The sequence below is a fragment of the Micromys minutus genome, assembly GCF_963924665.1.
Source record: "Micromys minutus genome assembly, chromosome: 4".
In the NCBI taxonomy this organism is placed as follows: domain Eukaryota; kingdom Metazoa; phylum Chordata; class Mammalia; order Rodentia; family Muridae; genus Micromys; species Micromys minutus.
Genome location: NC_137973.1, coordinates 2444144 through 2466549, shown reverse-complemented (window position 1 = coordinate 2466549; position 22406 = coordinate 2444144). Strand labels below are relative to the sequence as shown.

Sequence of the window (22406 nt, the reverse complement as noted above, 5' to 3'; positions counted from 1 at the left end):
GGAGATTTTACTTTTGACTCTTGGGTAATCTGGAGTAATCAGCATCCAAGAATACCTCGGTTCAGATACTTGTTGGCATAGTCCTACTGAGTCATGTCTACTTCTGGCGACTGATGGCCACTGTGGCATTGCTTTAGACGAGTCATGCTGCCAAGCCTGGCTGGGGCTTAAAGCCCTGGTTCCTAACCTCGCAAGCACTGCAGGAAGGCTGCTCTAGTCCGAACATGTTTTCAGTTAAACTGACCTCGCTGATTGGTTTTGATCCTGCCCTGGGTATTTGGAAACGAGGTCCTTCTTTGTACGGTTCACCTAGGAACAGATCAGCAGTGAACTGAGTCAGTCGTAAAGGCCACAGGTGTGGTCACCAGAAGTTTCCTCTCCTAGTAGAAATACCACTGCTTTGCAAAGAGTATATGCTTCTGGGATTTAAGAAGGGACAGACCTAAGAAGAATTCTAAACATCCAGATTGGGATGGTGTGGTAGGCTTTGATGTCTCAATTGCCTTTGCTCCACTGGAGGAAACAGAGCTCTTATTACAGCACTTAACAGCGATTAGGGCAACAAAGCAGTTGTGGCAATTCAAAATAACAGATGCCCAATTGTCCTGTGAGGAAGTCCCCAGGGAAGCTACCCTGTTGCTCCTTATTGTGTGGGGAGTTCTGTTGGTCCAGAGCAGTGACAGCTGGAGTCCTGGCCCAGCTTGTCCATCCCCTGCTCCTTCGGGTGCAGCCTGTTTTTACCATGGTGAGCCTGGAATGTGGCGGTGTTCCTGGCACTGCTGAACTGGGACTGCTGGCAAGTCACCGAAAGGTCACAGCTTTGCAGCTGGTCATGGATGGTTTGCCCAGTGACTGTGTTTTTAAGAATTTATTAAAATCCCAGAATTGCTTTCTGAATTATAATGTTCTGACTCCAAGCCGGATAAAGGTGACCCAAAGGTGGACCAGTCTGATTTTAATAAACATTTGGGGTCAGAATTTCAGGGTTATATAAATGACTTTTACAAGTAAGACAGAACAATTTTCCCTCAGATGAAAATTTCGAAGTAGTGTTTATTAATGAGTAAATAATGCTTTAAATTTTCAAAATTTTCTTAAGCATGCTGAAATTATTGGTATTTGCCTATGAAATCAATCTCCCTCTATGGCCATCCCCTACCCCACATGGCTCTTTGGTTTTTTAGAAAGTCTCACAAAGGCCATGTTGGCCTGGAACTTATATAGATAAAAATGATCTTGAATTCTTCGATTCCCCTGTCTCCACTTCTCAAATGTTAACATTAAATATATATTTATTTATTTATTATAATATTATAAATATATTCTAATGTATTTATATATTTCCTATCCTACTAGATTTAAGTCTCTTTTATAGTTTTCATCTATTTCAGCAATATCATATTAGGAAGTTTATAAAATAAAATTTTAAATTAAAACATTACTTGTTTATGAAAAAATATAGCCAAGGAAAAAGCAAATAAATGATAGGAATCATTTCTGTCACCACTCCGGTTGGTGGCATGAGCCTGGGAGAGTGGACGTGAAACGGAGGGGACTGAAGTTCCATGTGTTAGCCAGCCTTATTCAGAGCATCCATGTACACCTGAGGGTTAAGAAAGGTCGCCTGAGCAAAGTCCCATGACTCCAAGCTGAAGATAATCACAAGGATGAGCGACACACACCAAACACACGTTTTCCATAGAGACACGTGAAGAGCAGCAGCCGAGGTGACCTCACGCCTGGAAGGGGCACAAGAGCACATTCCAGGAACGATTTCCTATTCTGTAGAAACTGAGGTCACAAGACCTATGTTTTGTCTTCGTGGAGTTTTTTCGTAAGCACTCAGAATTCTCCTCATGTGGCTTCATTCTTGGACTTCGTTCCAGCAATTTCTAAATCTGTAGTCACCCCTCCCCCCAATAATGGTTAAACTTTTAATACAAAGCCTTTTGTGGTACTTTGATTTCTCTCATAACATTCACAAACAAGTGTGTGTAATGTGTGAGGCTCATCTGTGATTCACAGCAGTGCTGGAGTAAAAGCAGCAGAGATGGTGGCTGTCCAGGGTGGAGATGAGTCATTGGAACTGGAAGGTGTTTGATAATGCTCCTCCACTGTGCTGGGCGCTGTGACTCAGAGACAGTCCAGAGACTGCTTCTTTCAAATCTACCTGCCTTGAAAAGTTTCAATTCTTGGAGTTCCACCAGATCTTTTGACTGTTTTCCAACCACTTTGATGGATCCACTGTATTCTTACTGGTCTAATAAATGTTTCTAAACCAAGGACTGTATTAACAGTAGAATGGATACATTGATTGACATTAAGCAAATGTTCATCTATTTATCTTCTTTGCCAAATTTTAGGCTTAAATGTTAAAGAGGACAGATTAGTCCCTAGCTTTTATTCATGGCGTATTCTTCATATCTATCAGAGAGCAACTGGAATGAAATGGGGGTCCTTTTTAGAGTTGCTTATTGGCAACCATAAATATGTTAGTTCAATAACCAAAAAATGCACAAGGTCTTAACCATGTGTCAGATACAGGAAATTATGAGACAAGAGAGCGTCTCAGATCTTATGCTTGAACTAGAGAAGAAAATAGAGATTAATAAATAGTTGGTAACCAGGAGTTCCTTCAACTTGGACATTCTGCCCTGTAAATTATATAATGTTAACTCTGTCAAAGGAGGAAGACCTCCACACCTCTGCCCAGACAGCATTTCAGTGGAAGAGAGAAACAAATGCAGCGCTCTGGGACTGGACTCGTGTGCTGGCCTTTGTTGAGAAGCTTGGGATTGATAGTTCCTCCACTGGGACATGTGGAAGATCTACTGGACATTTTATGAAACAGCACAGAAGATACAACATGGTTGTTGCATATTGATCACATATCCAATATGGCAACACAGTAGTTTCCCTGTTGGAGGCCTGAATTGTGTATACTTCAGATGTATGAAGGATGGAGAAAGGAAACCATGACATTTGTTCATTTGAGGCTTTAAACTATTAGATAAAGAGCTATGTGCATGCCAGGAAAGGCATGCTTAAGGTATGGGATGTATACATCTTAGACTTCTTGGTGCTTTCATTCAGCAGTTACATCAACACAGTTGAGTGGAAGGCAGAAGATGTGTTTGCTGTGCAGCCATTCATGATCTCAAATGCCTTCTGCCTCTACTTCCTGAGTTCTGGTATCACCGTTGCAGTACTGTACTTGGCCAACTGCTGCATTTCCTGAACTCGGATTCTCAGAGAAAAAGGAAAGTAGTGTTTAGATCTAGTGTGCATGGAGAGCTGAGGAAAACCCTTTGCATAAGTCACACCATCTCATCCAATCTTTGCCATAGTTGCTGTTCCTGTCAGGTGAAGAGCTGCCTCCCACTGGACCAGTGGGGCCAGAGGACAGTGTGACTGAGCAATGGGGCTTTCAGGACCTGACCTTTGGGTGTTCTTTCCACTTCACCGACACTGTACCTGAAAGAACTGCAAATGAGTAGCACCATCTTCGTTTATAAAGCTGCTATTGAAAAATTGTGGAATTTAAAAATGAATGTAACTATATATCTTATGCTACAAATATTGTTTATAGTTTAAATATTTTTCAAAGCAACACTGGCTTGGAGAAAAAGCATAAAACTCCTTAAGAAATTGAGTGTGTTTGTGTGTAATTTGTTCTTTGAGAGTTTTCAGTTTTCTACAATGTGCCCTCCACCAATTCTTCCCAGATCTACCCCACCTTCCCTACCTATCTAACTTTGTATACTTTTATATATATATAAAATATTGCTACCACATATATACATATATGTTATGCATGCATACATTTATACATATTTGTGTGCCTGTGTGTGTATGTGTGTGCTATTTTGTGTTGCCCAAATATTTCTGAATGTGTGGTCTTCTACTAGAGTGTGCTCAACTTATAAGAGGTTATACTCTTGCAGAAAAAAGTCTCTTCATTTCCTAGTAGCTGACAAATGCATTTGCTCCATAGCTGGGGTGGGATTGTGTGCTCTCCTCTCGTCTCTATGCCGGGATTTGGTCTGACTTGGCCTTACACAGGTTTTGTGCATGCTATTGCCATTTCTGAAAGTTCACATGTGCTTCTGCCCTGATGTGTCCAGAAGACGTTTCCTTGTTGGCATCCCAGATTCTGGATCTTGGACTCTTTCCTGCCTCCTCTACTGAAATGGTCCCTGAGACTGGGGAGGGGTATGAATGGTGAATGTGTCTCCTTTAGGGCTGAGCATGCTATAGTCTCTCATTCTCCCACATTGGCCAGTGGTGGGTCTCTGTATTCATTGCTGAAAATAGACACTTCTTAGATGAGGGCTGAGGCACTCACTGATCTATGGCTGTAGTGATAAATCATTAGGAATACGTTTAATACTGTTTTCATTTAGAAGCACATAGTAGTAGGCCCTCTCCATGGGCCCATGACCTGTCCACCCACAGGTTCTTAGTGCAAGGATGGATTTCATATTGTGGCAAGTCTAATCAGACAGCCGCTGGTTAGTCCCATGATGTGTTCATGTCAGTATGGCACCAGTAGGCTTGTCTTGACAGGCCAGTCCATTGGTGCAGCTCACACAGTTCAAGGCTGTTGTGACTGGTAATTACTTTTCTCCTCCAGTAGCTTGTATAGCACCTTTCAGCCTCCTCAAAGCTGTACAGTAGGGATGGAGTCTGCTGGTCTGCACCAGGTTGATTTCTTCATGGCCAATGACTCAACTATGTGGCATCTTCCACAATAATGCCTTATTGTCAGGCTCCGAAAGGTAATTAAGAGCTATAGCAATGACCTGTAACATATGGGGGCCTATAGGACCTCGGTGACCAAAGACATTTCCCATTTTTGACAATGTCAGCTTTTGATATCTAGCTGGGGCATTGCTGTCCTCCATTTAAACTTGCATGAGTATTTAAGTGTATGTGTGCATGTGTGTGTGTGTGTGTGTGTGTGTGTGTGTGTGTGTGTGTGTGTGTGTGTGTTGTGTGGTAGAAAGCATTTACAGTCATAGGTTCGCATATGCCTTTTTCCTAAGGTCTTTAGTTTCACTTATTCCTCCCCATACTCCCTCCTCTGACCTGCCCTCTTCTAGCCTATCCTACAATATAGAATAAGATGGGATTCAAAGTGCTCAATGTGTTTTTTTTGAGAAGTACCATTCCCTTTTTATAAATTTCAACACATTCCTTTGCTTACTGTGAGACATAAAGGGTTTCTGTCCTTACTGTTTGTAGCTAAGACCCATGGGCAGTGACCTGTTTAAGTAGTGTTTTATTTTACAAGAGCTGTTAGAAAATGTCTGTTTTCAAGAGAACACAGTGAAGTGTGACTAGAGAAGAGAGGACTGTTGTGGTCATCAGGAAGGGACCTAGCAAGGCCTGTTGGTCAGATTGTTCTAGATAGCCCCATGTCTTCATGCAGAAGGATAATGCTTTCCTCCAGGGAAGTACCTCTGGAATAAATGTTGCTTGACCCATTTTGGAGCAAGGACAGGTCATTTATTTATGGCTGTCAATATGGGACTAGGACAGGAGAGGTCAGCTGGCATTTTCTGCTTCTACTATTGGCTGAATTCTGGGACAGCATGTCCTGAATTCTGTCAGCATGTAGCATATGTTAAAGTCAGTGAATTAAACACTTCAAATAGAATCCTGCTATAATGATTTTTAGCTCTCTCTCTCTCTCTCTCTCTCTCTCTCTCTCTCTCTCTGTGTGTGTGTGTGTGTGTGTGTGTGCATGTGTGTGTCTGTATGTGCATATGTGTGTGCATGTGTGTGTGTGTGCCCCCAGTGAGTGGAGGGGGATTGAACCCCACTGCTTGAGGTATGCTAAGCAAGAGCTCTGTTGTTGAGCCCTACCTAGATTGTTTTCTAACATTTTTGTTCACTTAAAACATCTTTGTTTTCCTTAGATAGAATTATGCTATTGCTTTTTTCTGCCTAGTGTGTGTTCACATGTGTGTAGACATTCGATGCATGTACTAAAGTTTGTGTACATATGTGCATATGTGTGTAGATAAGGTAGGTCCAGGGTTGATCATGTGTGTACATAGGTTCTAGGGATCGAACTCACATTTTCATATTTGCAAGGTATACACTCTACCCACTCAGACATTCCCTTTGACCACCCACCTCAATTTTACTTACTGTTCTCCAGCTTCACTCACTATGATTTTTATTTCATTTTAAAAATTATGTGCATGTGTGTAAGTCTGTGTAGGTATGTGCGCATGTGTGAAGGTGCCTCTTAAAGCCAGAGGTATAGAGTTTCCCCTTGACTTGAGTTATAGGTTATTCTGAGCTACTCACAGTGATTAAGAGCAGGTTCAGGTCCTCTGCAAAAGCTGAGCATCTTTTCAGAAATCATGATGCCTGTTTGAGCAACACTGAAGGATTTGTATACTGAGCGAGATAATGTTTTACCTTATGTTTTAACTCACATGCATTTTTATTGGTCACTATCTTTGCCTGTGCTTAGACGTGGTGATTTTTGTCACCTGCAGTTCCAGTTTTGCTTGCTCGAGGAGAATGGGTGGGTTCTTTCTCTGGAACGGGACTGAGGAGGACAGATGCTGATGTGGTGCTGCTGGAAGAACATGGCTAATGTGGATGTTTTCCACGTTGCTGAGCAGCCAACGTCACATCTCTTGTTTGTTTCTGATGTCAGGAGCATTTGAGGTGCTCTTAGAGCTCTTTGCTTTCCCTGTGCTACTTCCTCCTTTTGCCCTGGCTTGCAGCTCTTGTGTTGTTGCTGGACCAGCTGTCCTCTTCACCAGCAGATGCCTTTCTTCTGTTGCTCTTCAGCCTTGCTACATCTGTGTTAAATACTCTCCATTCTCTCTGTTGGACCTTTGCTGTTGTGAAACATCGACAGAAGCAATGTAAGAAAGGAAGAAAAAAGAAAGAGACACAGGGCCTCATGCACTTGGATAGATAATGGTGGCAGGAGAGTATGTTGTAGAGAAGATGCTTTACCTCATGGTGGCCAGGAAGCATTGGAGCAAGGGCAAGGCTAGAGCCAGCGAGGGCATGCCCCTAATGATCTCCCTCTTTCACCTATGGTTTACCCCCTGAAGTTTCCAGAAGTTCGCTAAAAAGAGGTTGCAACTGGAGGCCAACCTTTAAATGTGTGCTCTTTTCTTTAGAGTGGTGTAGGGGAGTACTTCATATCTAAACCATAACATTTCTTTTATATGTGATATCTATCTACCTGTCTGCTTGTCTGTCTGTCTGTCTGTCTGTCTATCTATCTATCTATCTATCTATCTATCTATCTATCTATCTATCTATCTACCTACCTACCTACCTACCTACCTACCTACCTACTTACCTACCTACCTACCTACCTACCTAACTACCTAACTACCTGTCTGTCTGTCTGTCTGTCTATCTATCTATCTATCTATCTATCTATCTATCTATCTATCTATCTATCTATCTATCTATCAACTTATCTATCTATCTATCTATCTATCTATCTATCTATCTATCTATCTATCTATCTATCAACTTACCTACCTATCTATCAACTTATCTATCTATCTATCTATCTATCTATCTATCTATCTATCGATTTATCTATCTACCTACCTACCTTACAGTTCTGCATAGCCTATCCTATTGCCATTCTTATTAGTTTTTAGCTCTGCTTATTCTTGTTAGATGGCCATTCCTGTACTGCTTAGAGTATATGTAAATACGTGTGAACACTACATATGTTACAATGTGTGATGAATTTTGGATTCAGAGAGACTCAAGAAATGTTGCCGTAGATGGGAGAAATTTAGTGCTGCCCTCCCCTGAATTTTACTATTTAGAGAACTTGACCGAACAACTGCTCTGATTACATCTGCATACTTGGCTTTTAAGAAGCTTGCAGTAATTTTTGTTTTCTCTGCCATTTTTAGAACAGTTACTATCTTTTTAAAAGACAATTTGAAGACCCATAGTACAGTACACTGATTGGGATAGCATCTTCAATCAAAATTCTACAAATGTGCAGTAAGGACTCTCAGTTACTCATCGATGCTATGGGGGCATTAAATGTGTAAGAATGCTTATTATTAAGAACAAAATGTTGAACTAGGACCTGGTTTTAAAAGGCAAACTATGAGGGAATTTGTCCATGCATTTTCTCCTGTAAAAAGATGTCTGCTCTTCATGCCAGCAGACTCGCTCTTGATAGCTGTGGTTGGAAGGTGTCAGGCCCGCTTCCTTCAGCCCAGCAGGTTGTTTCTGAAACCCCCAGCTCTAGGGAGACATTTTTCTGAAAGCAATAAAGGGTAGGAAAAGGAGAACATTACTTTCTTCCTCAGGGACAGCATGAATTCTTTAGCAATCTTTAGTTATTCCACTTTATTAGGACATCTGTGAGCAAAATTAGCTTAGTCTTCATGATGTCAGTTAAGATTTTACTGGGGCTTTTTAGTTCCTGTTTTTGACAAAAAAGGATCAGTTGCACAGTTCCATAATAGGTGATGGAATAGTAGGGTCTCAAATTAATAACTGAGACCTAATTGGGAGGGTATGAATTTAATGGAACACACATAAGCATTGTTTCAAATGTAATATAAACAAACACAAGAATCACTGAGATGAGTTCAGGGACTTGAAGAAATGAAATGGATAATACTAACCTTAAATACGAATCCTTGTTTACTGTGAATACTGAATCCTCTTTGAATACCAAAGAGAAATTCTGATTTTCCAAAGAGGCGATGTTGAATGTGGTGTGGGTAGTCAGATACGAGGACAGGTGATTGTCAGTGCCGTGGTAGTGTCCACCCCTAGTAGCAGCTGTACACAGTGAGAGCTGAAAATCATCTGGGCCAACACCAACCTCCACATGTCCATGTCTGATGTCAAAGCTCTCTTCATAACCCCAGCTCCTTTCAGCTTTCCTGGGTTATACTCCATCTTACTTGTTTCGGCACAAGGTTCCTAACTTGTGCCCAGGTTGTGCCAGCCTGGAACTCGGCTACCCAGGCTAGCCATTAAGCCTCTAAGCTCTTCTTGCCTTTGTCTCCCCAATGGGGAGTTGTAGGAATAAGGCTATACAGCAACACTCCTGGAGTTTGTTTGTTTTAATGAGGTGCTAAATATATGAGCTCAGATTCTTACGCTTGTGCAACAAGCAGTCAAGCCTCTTCCCTAGCCCAAGTCTATGCCTTTAAATCATTCAACCCTGACCTGGAGCAGCTCAGGAGGAAGGGTCGGGAATCCAGAAATAAAGAACACAGCACAGTTGGGCTCAGGAGTTCGTGTGCCAGTTATGTCTTGTGCCAAACAAGCTTATTAAGAAGTACAACACCTTATATACCACTTACAGAGGCAAAAGGGGCAGAGTCAGAAAGCTCTCATATGACGGGCTACCATAAAGTTGGCAGGAAGCTAATGAACCAGTGTTGTACATGGGGAACACAGGGTATCTCACCAAACACAGTGAGCTTGGACCTAAAGACCCCTGTCTCTTCAGGAGAAAACTATATTTTCAGGAACTAAAATTTTAACACCTTAGAGACCCTCGCTCTAGTTGCAGATTAGATCATGCCAAGTCTGCCCCTGGACTAGGATACAGAACTTGACTCCCTTTCTCTTTTCATTAAGGCCTCTGAGAAAGCCTTGGATCCATCTACACTGTCAACAAATGTCTTTTCATTTTTTTATATTTTGTGTGTGTGGTATTTTGTCTGCATCTGTTTCCATCTTCATCTACAGCATGAATACAGTGCCCACAGAGGACAGAAGAGGGCTCTTGGTCTGTGGGACTAAGGTTACTAATGGGTGTACACAGCCACATGGGTTTTGGGAATCTAATTAGGTCCTCCAGAAGAGCCACCACTCTAAGACTTTAACTTATCATAAACGCTCCCCAGCTTCTAGGTCTAAATTATTTTAAAAATATGGTGACAAAGTTTTTATAATAAACTTAATATTATCATAGCCACCATTGGTACACTGGAACTGGAAAGAAAGAAGTATGCAGAGAACCAACAGGACAAAGGTAATAAGACACTAAGCATTCTCGGTGTCCCTCAGAAATCAGGCTCAGATCTCTGTACTTGGGTGTCCACAATTATTCTCTCCTACCTCATCCATTTTGCTTTCTCTTTCCTAAGTTAGGGCTTGACTATGTCACCCAGATCCATCTTAAGCTTACTATCTTCCAGCCTCGTTCCCCAGGTGTCTGGTCTGATAGGTTTAAGCCACCATGTCGAGCACACTCTACTTAGTATACGTTTCCCTCAGCCTATCGCTGATTTTACTGTAATGTTTCATACTTTACCTCATCATATCTATGATGTGATAATACTGTGTTAATTATGTTTCTGTTTCTATGCTCAAATACCACGAGTAAGACAAATAGAAGAGTTTATTTGGACTTACAGTTTCAGAGGGATAAGTGTCCATCCAGGCAGTCAAGTGGCAGGTATGGCAGCTGGAGTAGCAGCTGGAGAGGTCACATCTTGAATTCTATAAGCCCCAAACAGAGAGAACAACCTAGAGATGGTTTGAATCCTTAAACTCTCAAAGCCTGGTGCCAATGACACATGCCTGTGGAAGAACCATACCTCCTAAACCTCCTATCTAGGGCCATCTGCTGGGGACCCAGTATTTAGATTCACAAGCCATTTAAAGCTAAACTCCCATCTATTATTGTGTAAAAGCTGGACTTTGTAAACCCCCTTTCTCCCAGGAGGTCAGATATTGGGATAATGACTGTTGGAAAAACTGGCCAGTCATTAGCCAGGCCTAGATAGGTCTTGAAAGCGGATGTTTTATGTGGTGTGGTGGAATCTGAGTCCAACCTTTGTCATGGCCACTTCTTGGCTTTATGGCATCAGACTGGTTCTTCACTGCTTAGAGTTGGTTTCCTCCTCTGTTCCTCACAGAGTGGCAGTTACTGACCTCTACTAACGTCATAGTGGTTCTTTCAGAAAGTGACGTAATGCACAGCACACTTCTAGGAAGCTGAAGCTACTCTGCAGACATATCCGATACTCAGGCCTATCACACGAGATTCTGATTTGATTGGCATATTCTGGAGCTTGTGCTTAACGCATTGAAGAATGTGAATGTCTTTTTGTTATCTTTTTACACAGCAAGTGTAAGCAAGATGAATAAGCTTTGTCAGATGGCAGTGTTCTTTATATGCAAAGGCCAGTATTTATTGTGGCATATAAATTTTGTCCTCACATATTCCAAAAAAATGTCATATCACATAACACAGGTAGAAGAGGGTCTGTGATTCTTTTTAAAAATAGCATTTATTAAAAAGCATATTGGAGGATCACTTCTGATTTTGTATTCAAATAGAAAACTCTTTGTATGTTATATGGCACCAAATGTAATGTTTTATAGTTTGTATCAATTTTTCCCATAGAATAACATTAAATAATACTAACAAAATTATATTGTAATACATCCTGATTAGTATTTAATTTGCTAATCAGGTCTAAAATTCTTGGAACAGATACATTATTCCATATGAAATGGTTTTAATTAAGAAGAAAATTGTAAGGTAGAAGATTTTCATAGAGTAAACATAAAAGGTCATGCCATTTTAAGATTTACTTACTAATTTCCTTCTTTGACCAAATTTCAAATGTATTCATCTACTTGCATTATGCATATAAGGCTTGGAGACAATTTCCTAAATATTATTGATGGCCAATTAGTTATAAAAGGCTTTAAAACACTCTCATCTTCTCCACAGGCGTGAGTAGGTAGAGGGGTGGTGGAACCTGGGGTGGGAATCAGTGTACTTCACACTGTTGGCTCTTCACTAGGAAACTCGTGCCTTGCGCCGCCCTCCTCATGGTGGTGAGTTCAGGTTCTCTAGGCAGGTTGAAGGCCTGGGAATGACAAGGGGTCGCTCTCAAAATGAAGCCATTCCCTGCGAGGAGCTATTATATTTCATACATAAAACTCATTTTGAAAATTCAGTTTCTACTAAGACAGTGAAATGGCAGCCTCTCGGGCCCCCTGTAATCTTCTAAAAGCTTTTCGGAAGCCCTGGAATTTTGATTGAAAGAAAATAACATTTACACAAAGAGCTCAGCTGTTTTATAGGAAAATGCTCTTTTAGATTCAAGAAAAGCTACTCCATGACCTTCTGAAAAATCACACAGCCATTTAGTGACCGAGATGGGACGAGAGCCCTTCTCCTGACACGTTTCCCTGTGGGCAGCTGCAGTGCCCAGCACCTGCCCTACAGAAGAGCCTTCTGGTTTGTGCCAAGGATTCCAAAAATAAGCCTTCGATTTCCTTTGCAATGGTTTTAGGAAATGTCTCTTTCTCTCCTATTTAGGCTACTGCCTGCGTTATTATTATTATTATTATTATTATTATTATTATTATTTATTATTATTATTATTAGCCTGGAAATGAAGTTGTTTTCAGCAGTTGATCAGTGACTGAGATTTATTCCAATCTGTGGAACTTGGGAAGAAATCCACTAAGTTTTTCGTGTGCAATTTGGCTGAAAATGTTTTCTTGCAAAAGATCATGGATTTTAGTTGTTATTGTTTATTTTCTATTTGCCTGCTAATGTAATTTGGTAGTTCACATGTCAGAATAGAAGTGGGGTTGGATCATAATCTCTTGTGTGCAAATCACTCTCACAGTGACCATTGAAACAGAGATGACTTTGTTTATTGGCAAAGGACAGAGATAGGAAATTTATTTCAGTACATAAACAGGTAAATGTACAGACTTGTAGACATGTGTAGACTTTTTTCTGGGTGTGTGCATTTTCTTTTACCTTTGTATCATTGCTAACTTCATTTTAATTTTAAATATATAGGATGTTAAGGTGACTACGTGTTTCCTGACAGACTCCCTTAATTACAGACAGCTAAGGGCTGCCATTTTTCTTTAGCTTAAGCTTATGTTTCTCTTTTCTAACAGTGAGTGGATACTATACAACTAAAACTATGCAGACCTCTCTCTCACTCTCTTTCTCCTGTGTGTGTGTGTGTGTGTGTGTGTGTGTGTGTGTGTGTGTATTTGATAGTGTCTCATGTCCCCCAAGATGACCTCATCTTCCTCATGTAGTTGATAATGACTTTCGTCCTCCTGCATCTGTCTCCCAAGTGCTAGGAATGTCGACATGTGCCACATTGCTCAACTTAGCTAACTGTATTTTTTTGTAGATCTATTTTTTTACATGAAGTTGACATACACTGCTTCTGTCCATGTTCCCTTATTTTTGTCTTCTAGAGGTTACTTCCTACCTTAGTTACTTCCTACTCATTACTTCATGAGTCCGATACAGTGCTCTGTTAGTCTATGATATGTATCTAGACGGCCTCCTGTTCAGGATCATTTTGCCCTAAGTGCCAGTGGAAGACTTTAGTGTGATCTGAGTTGACATGGAGAAGGACAACAAGCCAAAGCTTAACACCACCGGAAACATTAGTTCCTATGGGAAAGAAGCAATAGTTAACCCGACCTTACCTTCTGTATAGAGTGTACAGGGAAGAATGATGCCTTGTCACAAGTCAGCATGGTGATTGTTAGTGTATGAAAATGGGGGATAACTATAATTTCTGGGGTTTCTTCTTTGGATGACAGAAACATTTAAAAAATTATATTATTTCTAGGTGTGTTGGTACACACCTTAATCCAAGAGCTTATGAGGAAGAGTCAGATCTCTTCAGTTTGAGGCCAGTCTTATCTACATAGTGAATTCCAGGCCAGACAGGGTTATGTGGTGAGATATTGTCTAAAAAAATAGAATAAAATAATTAGATAGTTGCACACTCTGCCTATATAAATGGCACTGAATGACTTATTTAAAGCAGGTGAATTTTACCACAAATGCCATACCTCAGGTGAGCTCTTAACTATATTACTGATATTCTCCTAAACCTTCCACTTAATGATATAATTTTATAAATGTATTAATATTATGTATGTGAACATTTGCTCATTACTATTGTGTGTATATAGATAATGTAGGTGAGTGTGGGCTTGTTTGCCACAGTGTACATTTGAAGTTCAGAAAACAATTTTGGGAGTCCCTTCATTCATTCAGATGTTTGGAGATCAGAGTTAGGTCATCATATTTGTATAAGAAGCATGTGTATTTTAAATGTATTACTAGATAACTTCATATGTATATACAATGCATCTTGGTCACATTCAATTTCTAATCCCCCCTCCAATTCCATCCCCTACCCCCAGAACTTCCCCCTCAGCACATCTCTTTTCCAACTTTATGCCTTTAAAAATTGTCATCATCATCATCATTCTTGTCGTTTTAACTCGTCAAAACCAATTAGTGCTGCCATTAGGTGTAGGATCCCCCATTAGGTGTAGGATCCCAGTGGGGCGTGGCAACCTAACAGTCTCAGTAGGCATCAGCTCTCAACAGCTTCTCAGCTTTCCTCTGGTCCTCTGTCATCCATGCTGGGATTTTTAAATGACATTGTCTTACATCACCACAACCACTGGGAGTTTGTGATTGCAACAGCTGTGTTACATGCAGAAGGTAACTTTTTTTTTTTTTTTTTTGCACACCTCTTGCTTCTACATTCTTTCTGTGACATCCTCTGAGCCTTTGAGTCTGGGTGGTTGGATATAGATAATCCATTTACAGCTGAACACTTGGAGTAATTGGTTCTTCACCCTTTGACCAGTTATGGGTCTCTGAGTTAATGACTAATTCCTATAAGAAATTTCTCTGACCAAGGTTAAGAACAGCAGAAATCTGTGGATACAAACATATGTATTTAGAAGGCAGTTTGACAACTGCCCCCCCACCCCTTACATAAGGCTATGGCTCCTCTAACCAAGTGTTTTAACCATGTTTATAGTATCAAGTATGATTTCCCTTTTGTGGAGTAGCACACATGTCTAGCCAAGATAACCATTGGTTTCTGCCGTGAACCATCTTTCCACCATTGTATCAGTGAATACATCTTGCATTGCAGATCCAAATTGAGGCACAGAGGGTTCAGTACTAGGTATGACTGGTGACATCTTTCTCTCTACCACTATCCTTCATAAGCATATTGTAGCATTATGAAAAATTGCCAGCAGGAAGAGTTTCCTGGCTAGTTCTAAAGTGAGTTCTCTATATCCTGAAACCTAAGTGTGTGGTGTTTTCACTGTTGCTTTGGTGCCTCTGGGACACCCACTGTCTCTTATTGGCCAGTAATTTGTAGAAAGAACCAATACCTGGCACTTAGAGTTTCATTTAATAACCTATTCCTTCAGGGAGCAGGATTGTTCACCCCTGTGGGGTAACACTGTTCAAGCTTCTTTTAAAAAATGTTTTTAATTAGCTTACAAACTAGCACATTTTCATGAGGGTTCTTTCTATATCTAGTTGGTTTGATCTGTGTCACTTTCCTTCTTTGCCCCAGTTCTCAGCATCCCTCCCCTTTTTTCATAACGTGTGTCCCACTGTCCCCTCTACTATATATATTTTTATTTAGTTACAAGATCATAGATTCCCACACAGCTCTTTCATATGTACTTAATTTTTTTAACCCTACCCTTCCCATCATTCCACAAAGCATGCGCTTTAACATCTCCGACCCTGCAGCTCTCTACTGTGCTACTTACACACAGAGATCACGAGTAATTTTTTTAAAGAATATTTTTATCCTTTGAGAATTTAATACTGTGAATTTTGATTGTGTCCATCACCTTTTCCAAACTCCTGTATCTGCCCTCCACCTCATCAAGCCATTGAGTTCAGTTTGTACTTGCCTACCTGGGTGTGGGGCCTGTGTGATTAACATGACATCACACCATGAAATAAATTATTTCTCTCTTTCCTGGCAGCTGCCAAGTGCCAAATGCTTACCTCAGCTAGAGATGGGATTTGGGACCCCTTCTCTTGGGGTTTGTCTGTCTTGAGCTTGTGCAGGTCTTATGCATGGTTTCATAAATACTGTGATTTCATGTGTTTAACTGCTATGTTGTATGTGCTAAACCTTATATCCTTGACATGATACTACATTCTTTGGCTCTTCCAGTCTCCCATCTCCTCTTCCATGAAGGGATATAGACATCACAAGTAGAATAATTATTGTCGTTTAAGACAGTCTTATCTATGAAGTCCAAGCTGGTCTCAAACTCAGAGATTCTCTACCTTCTAATTGCTGGATTCATAGGCGTGCAGCACCACACCTGGATAGAAGTAGTATTTATTTTTTTTATTTACACACACACATACACACACACACACACACAGGGAGAGAGAGAGAGAGAAAGAGAGAGAGAGAGAGAGAGAGAGAGAGAGAGAGAGAGAGAGAGAGAGAGAGAGAGAGAGAGACCATTTGCTGTGTGTGATTTGGAGAACTAATAACCCTTAGTGAAATTTTCTGTATTTTAAACTAATTGTTCCAAGAAAGATTTATTTAATGTTTTAAAAGGTTATTATGCTTTTTATTTTATGGCTGAGACTTTGTGATGAGTTTTAAAACTCTTAATCATGTAATAAAGTTAAGATAGTCCTCCACTCATATGTTCTGCTCCTTAAATATTTATGCAACTGGTAGGCAGTCATTAAGATGATAATTATAAAGTCTGTACAAACATGGAGAGCTGTTTTATGATTCAAACGCAAAAGCAGTGTGCGAAGTAGCTTCCCTACCGTGATTTCCACCAGAAGAGCAAGTTTATACTTATGGCATTTAGGAGATAAAAATAGTGTGCTTGGTGCAAGGGGCCTTGGGCATTTCTCGTTCAATACCCTTGCATGTTCCTGGATTGTAGTCAAAGAAACTTGTTTTCTAAACATATTGAACTCTACTGTGTAGGATCAAAGAGATTTTTGCATACATTGTTAGCTCTCTCAATTTATAATCTGAGTTTTGCAGCCATTTGTGGGTAATCTCCAGCAGTAGAAATAAACTCCCCTGAGGATATAGTCATTGTTTACCTCTAGTAAAGTCTTCGTTTTCTTTCATTTCTCTTTCATTTATGTCTCTCTCTCTGTCTGTCTCTGTCTCTCTCCCTCTCCCCCTCCCTCTGTCTCTCTGTCTCTCTCTCTCCCTCTCTTCCCCTCTCTCTCTCCTCACTTCTCCCTCTCCCCCTCCTAATTTCCTCTCTCTCTCTCTTTAAGATCTAATTTTATTTGTGTGCATGTGTGCATGTGTGTGCATGTGTGTGCATGTGTGCATGTGTGTGCATGTGTTCATGTGCCTTCAGAGACCAGGGAAGAGTATTAGGCCCCTTGGCACTGGAGTTATAGGCAGACATGAGCTGCCTGACGTGGGTGCTAGGATCCAAATGTATGTTCTTAGGAAGAGCAAGCCACAAGCGCTCTGAACCTCTTCGTTATCTCTTCTGCCCAAGTGAAGTCTTTTAAATCCACCTTCAGTTCTTTCCTAATCTAGCTTGAGTGTAGGCTGACTTTTATGTGTGAGGGCCTGAAAATCACCAAAGAAAGACCTGAGACTCAAATAGTATTCAAGACTAAGAATTTATTCTTCAGAAACAACCAACAAAAGGAGTCAACGATTCTCCAAGACGGGGACCCCAGACAGAGGGGTGCAGACCTTCCTGTAGGAAACTGTGAGAACTCTCTAGATGGGTTAGGTAATCCAGATTTTCATTGGTGGGTTTTAGGGGTCACAGGTGGTCAATGGTTTCCATTTCTATGTCATGAGATAGGGTTATCCAACACAGAGGGCCCATTCTTAGATATTGCCCCATTTTTGTGGTTAGCCCCAGGCTCTTCTTTGATTTATGACCTTGTTTCTAAATCTTATGATCTGTTTCTGGAGCTGGTACCTTATGACTTTCTTTCTGAAATCAACCCTGGTCCTTAAATGGAGACAAATGGGGTTTATGTCGTCCTTTCATATAGAGAGTGGTAACTGTTGTGCCCATCTGTACTAAAAGCAGAACGTGACGATTGGCTTATGCTACACTTAAGTAGTTTTGATAAGACAGGAGGAATATTTTGTATTCACCTTTGGTTACTTTTGCCAACTACAACGTGTTACAAGTAATGACTGATTTATTTGCTTAGCTTTGCACCTGCAAATGGTTGTGTGCTGTCAATTTGGGGGCCTAACAAAGTTGGACTCCATGTCTCTTAAGACTTGGCTGGACCATCCCTTCCATTTAACTTTAGCCAAGTCATTTTTTCTGGTGATAGAAACAATTAGAGGGGCAGCAGAAAGCGGATTCATAAGCAATTTATGTCTTCTGCTATTCAGACTCTGACGGCCAAATACATGTGTTTGTCCTGTAGCAGATGACTTGAAATCTTAGCTCATCATACACCCAAGTCTGAGTAGTAGATAAACATGAAATTAAATGAACATTCAAAATATTGTGCCAATATACCCCTTACTGAGTGATTGAATTTAATTTTCCAAAATGTTGGGGTTATCTGCGTGATTGTTGTCAATGGGAAGAGCAGTACACAGAGAAAGAAGGAACAAAGGGGAAGTGTGTTATCTTTATTTTCTGTAGTGAGTGCCATCGTCAAACCTTCTCAAAAGGTTATCTTAACTAGGGTTTTAGGGGTTTCAACCCATCCTTGGCTGGCCCATTTGTTTTGGGTCTTGGGCAAGACAGCGCTGGCATGTGCAGCTGGGCAAAACTGCACACATTGCAACTCATGGAGTGCAAAGGAAAAGATGGAGATCTACAGAACTCTTAAGAGGCATGTGTTCAATGAAGAGATGGGGACCTACAAACATTGTCAGGGACATGTCCTCAGTGACTCGCTAGGCCCTCCTCTCATAGTTACCACTGGCACCCACTCCTCCAATAATTGCTTAAGATTGACAACCAAGGCTTTAACACATGAACCTTCTCCACTCCTCTTTGTGTTGTGTGTGTGTGTGTGTGTGTGTGTGTGTGTGTAGCTTATTTAAGCAATAGCAAATAAGTGGTGTGAAGACAGCGGACACTGATTCAGATGCACAGGCAGTCCTCACAGTCAGGTGTGAGGATGGTTTGGTATAAAATTAAATTAAAATTTCACTCTGCTTTAAACAATGTACTTTCTATCTCTAAAGAGACAGACGTCTGAATTGAATTATGTCTGAGTCTGGCTAATCATCTGCTCAGAAATAGCTGATGATTGTTGCCTGTGAATCAAAAATCTCACTCTACCACCACCCCAGATACCACAGGCAAGTCGTGCCTAGCATGCAGAAAGCCTTAGCTGCTGCTTGTCTTCTGAGTGAGTTATTCTGAAGGCTGGATAGTCTTAACCTCTCCTGCCCCTTAGTCTTCACTGCTGCTGTGTAAGGCCAGTCTTCTCCCAAGCTCCACCTCTCTGCTTTTCTATGGCTTGCACAGCTTTGCTGATTCCATTCTGACTTGACCTTCGTGTTTGAAGATTTTAAAGATAGTTGCTTATGCCTCGGCTTGCAGACTGTAGCAAAATGCCAGAGACTAAATGGCTTAAACTACAGGTACTCATTTCTTACAGTGCTGGGCTGCAAAACCTAAGATGGACTGGTCAGTTTTTAGTGAGATTTTGTCTGACTTTTCCTTAGAAGATGTAAACAGGAATCTGTCCAACCCAGACAGAGAACCAGCTTCAGCCAACTCTAGCAGGTATTGAGGTTATTTTCCCTGCATTAGGGACTCAATGCCACCCAGCTGGCTGAGGACCCAGACATGCAGTTATCCCTGGATCTCTCAGAACAACAGGCAGGCGCTCCAGTAAAGTCCAGTGTGATTATTTGTGTCACTTTCTATTTGGGGAGAAATCCTTTGTGGACCTAGCAGGTTACCTTAGCTTACAAGCTTCTCCATAGGAAATAACTGTTTCCACACAGGAAATTAGTCACACAGCCAGTTCCTTTTCTTGGCTCGACAGGAAGTTGTTTCTTATCATTGTCCCCTTTTTTTGGCCAAGTGAAAGGGAAAGCATGGTGATGATGGTGGGACAAGGAGAAGGGAAACTACTCTTCTTTGAAAAACACAAATTTCACCACTAAGACCTCATCTGCCCAATGGCCTCTTAAAGGCCCCATCTCCAGACACCCTCATGTTGAGGGCTAGAACAAGGAATATTCACATTTCAAGTGAAGGATTCCATTTGTTGCATTTGTAATGTAATTTCACTACTACTCATCATAATCTGAGAGGTAAATGTTAGGATCATACATCAATATAGAAGAAGCCCTGGGACATAGGGACATTCTATTGAAGTCACACAAGCACTGAATGTCAGAGCTGTGTAGCAGTCCCTCTTCGGGCAGGTGCCACTGGTGTTCTTATCCATGGATCTAAACAGTACTACCAAATATCTCATAACAGCCCTGAGCTCAGGACGGGAGTTTACTCTGGGAGCCTCTGTGTGTGTGGACACAACCTATGACCAGCGTCATGACTGTCAGGGAACTCCTCAGAGAGGCCCTTCTCAGGCTACATTGCTTTGTTTGACTTGGTGGAGTTGTTTTGATCCTTTGAAAAGGTTCACTTTTCTGTCCTTTCACTTCCTGGTGTGAAGTGGTCAATGTGTGAACTGAGGTAAAATGCAAGAGTCCCAGGTTACAATTCCTGGCATGCTAGAAACATTATCCATCATGGATATACTGATCTTCCTATAACCAAAGCCAGAGGCTGCCTCAGCGCCTTCCCTTCCACCATCTGACCATTTCTTCCCACACCGCCATAGCCACCTGACCAGAAAGCCTCCAGAACATGAGCCAAAATGTGACTTTTTTTCAGCCAATACCTATCTTCCTGTTCTTTCTGAAATCCTCAATGCTAAGGCAGTTTCACCAGGTCGGTAAGCTGGAGCATGTCCGCTTTACCAAATCAAAAACTGACGTTACACACTCCAGCAATTCCTAAACACTTTCTTCTATCTGATATTTCGTGCAGCCTTCTTTTGTCAGGTTTCACCAATTTTCACTGTGAGGTAGCTTTATGGTGCATCACCACAGCCAGAACACATACAGATACTGGAAAATATTACAAAATAATTGTGTACAAATAGGCAAGGTGTTGGTTGCAACACGCTATTGAGCAAATTATCAAAGATGGCTGCCCTTGGGAGGCAGCAGCATTGGTTGCTGCTGATCCTCACCATAAAAACAAACAAACAAACAAAAAAAACCCATTAAATTTCTGGGCTGCTAGATTGCTACAATTAGGTAACTTAATAAATAAGTGAGTTATTTTATCAGTACAGATTTCATTGCATTTTTCTAGTTCTAACCCAGGTGGGTTGTCTATTAAAACTTTTAATGGGTTTTGATTTTTGTGTGGCTTGAATTTTTAATATTTCTATAAATTATTTAACTTAAGTTCATGTGTAACTTCAGAAACAGATATGGTGTTAATGTTGCACCTTGGGTGTCTGGTGATAGTGGGTCCTGAATGGAACTGTCTCCTTACAGAGAATACAGTTCTGCTTGAGGGCTGACCCAGGTCACGCAATAGGTACAATACCCAGTTAAACTCTAGAAACAACGTTTGTTTTGGCAAGTTAATTCAAAACAAAGCAATGTTATAGCTATATATTTTGTAGCCAGAATGAACGACACGCGATGGAACATAAACTTAGCTGACTTCTGTGAACACCGCAGGCTTTGTGTTTGGCTTTATGGTTTGCAGTTAAGTTTCTGTGGGTTTTTTTTTTTTCTCATCTCCCCACTCTGCTCTCTTTGGGGATCGAATTTAGGGTCCTGTGTGCCCTATATTGCTGAGATATATTTCCATCTCTAGCTTTCCTAAGCAATATTATTAATTCATCTCCTCCAACCATCAAATTCTCCAGTTATAATTGTATGTAATTCTGTCTTGATTCCTCAAGGTTAAGGTGGCTGTACTAAAGTTACCTAGAATGGTTATTCTGCACATGCAGTCTAAGCTAGTAAATCAGATCACTTTCCCAGTAAAGACTGCTCTCCACCCTAGAGAGAGAAGAGTACAGGTTTGACATTGCTGAAGGTGTTTTTTTCACTCATTTAAAATAATGCGCTTCTCACAGCATCCAGCGCTCAACTAGATATGTCAAGTGCTTTGTTTCTGGCTGATAAAATGAAAAAGAATATTTTGAAGAATATTGGAAAACTTGCAGAAGTCAGTAGATGATGTAGTTCTTTGGCATTTTTAGCACAGAAATGTGACAGCTGTGACCTCTTGGGAAGACCAGTCAGGGGCATGCCACAGAGCTTGGCTGTCCAAATGACCTAAGCCAGTTTACTCAGTCATCCACTTGAGGTTTGAGTTTCTTCAGAAAAAGTCCCTTTGCTCTAAGCCTAAGTTGGGTGCTGGTTCCTTGACGGGTTGATTGACAGGCCTCCAAAGAGGCACAAAATCTGTGAGTAGTGTTTCTAAAGAAAAGGTAAGACAGCTTTACTCAACCCTGGAAAATAGATCGACAAACAGATCTTTACTTCTAGGAAAATTGATCTCAAGGCACACTGGGTGTAAATGAGAGTTGAAGGTAGACAGGA

At 40.9% G+C, this 22406-nt stretch overlaps 1 protein-coding gene across 5 annotated transcripts in view; it reads left to right on the top strand.

Moving 5' to 3' along the window:
• The window catches only part of PLCH1 (phospholipase C eta 1), a gene marked incomplete at both ends in the record, with an annotated part of 168206 nt that overhangs the window by 68352 nt on the left and 77448 nt on the right, over window positions 1–22406 (top strand). The gene's annotated exons all lie outside the window — the stretch shown is intronic.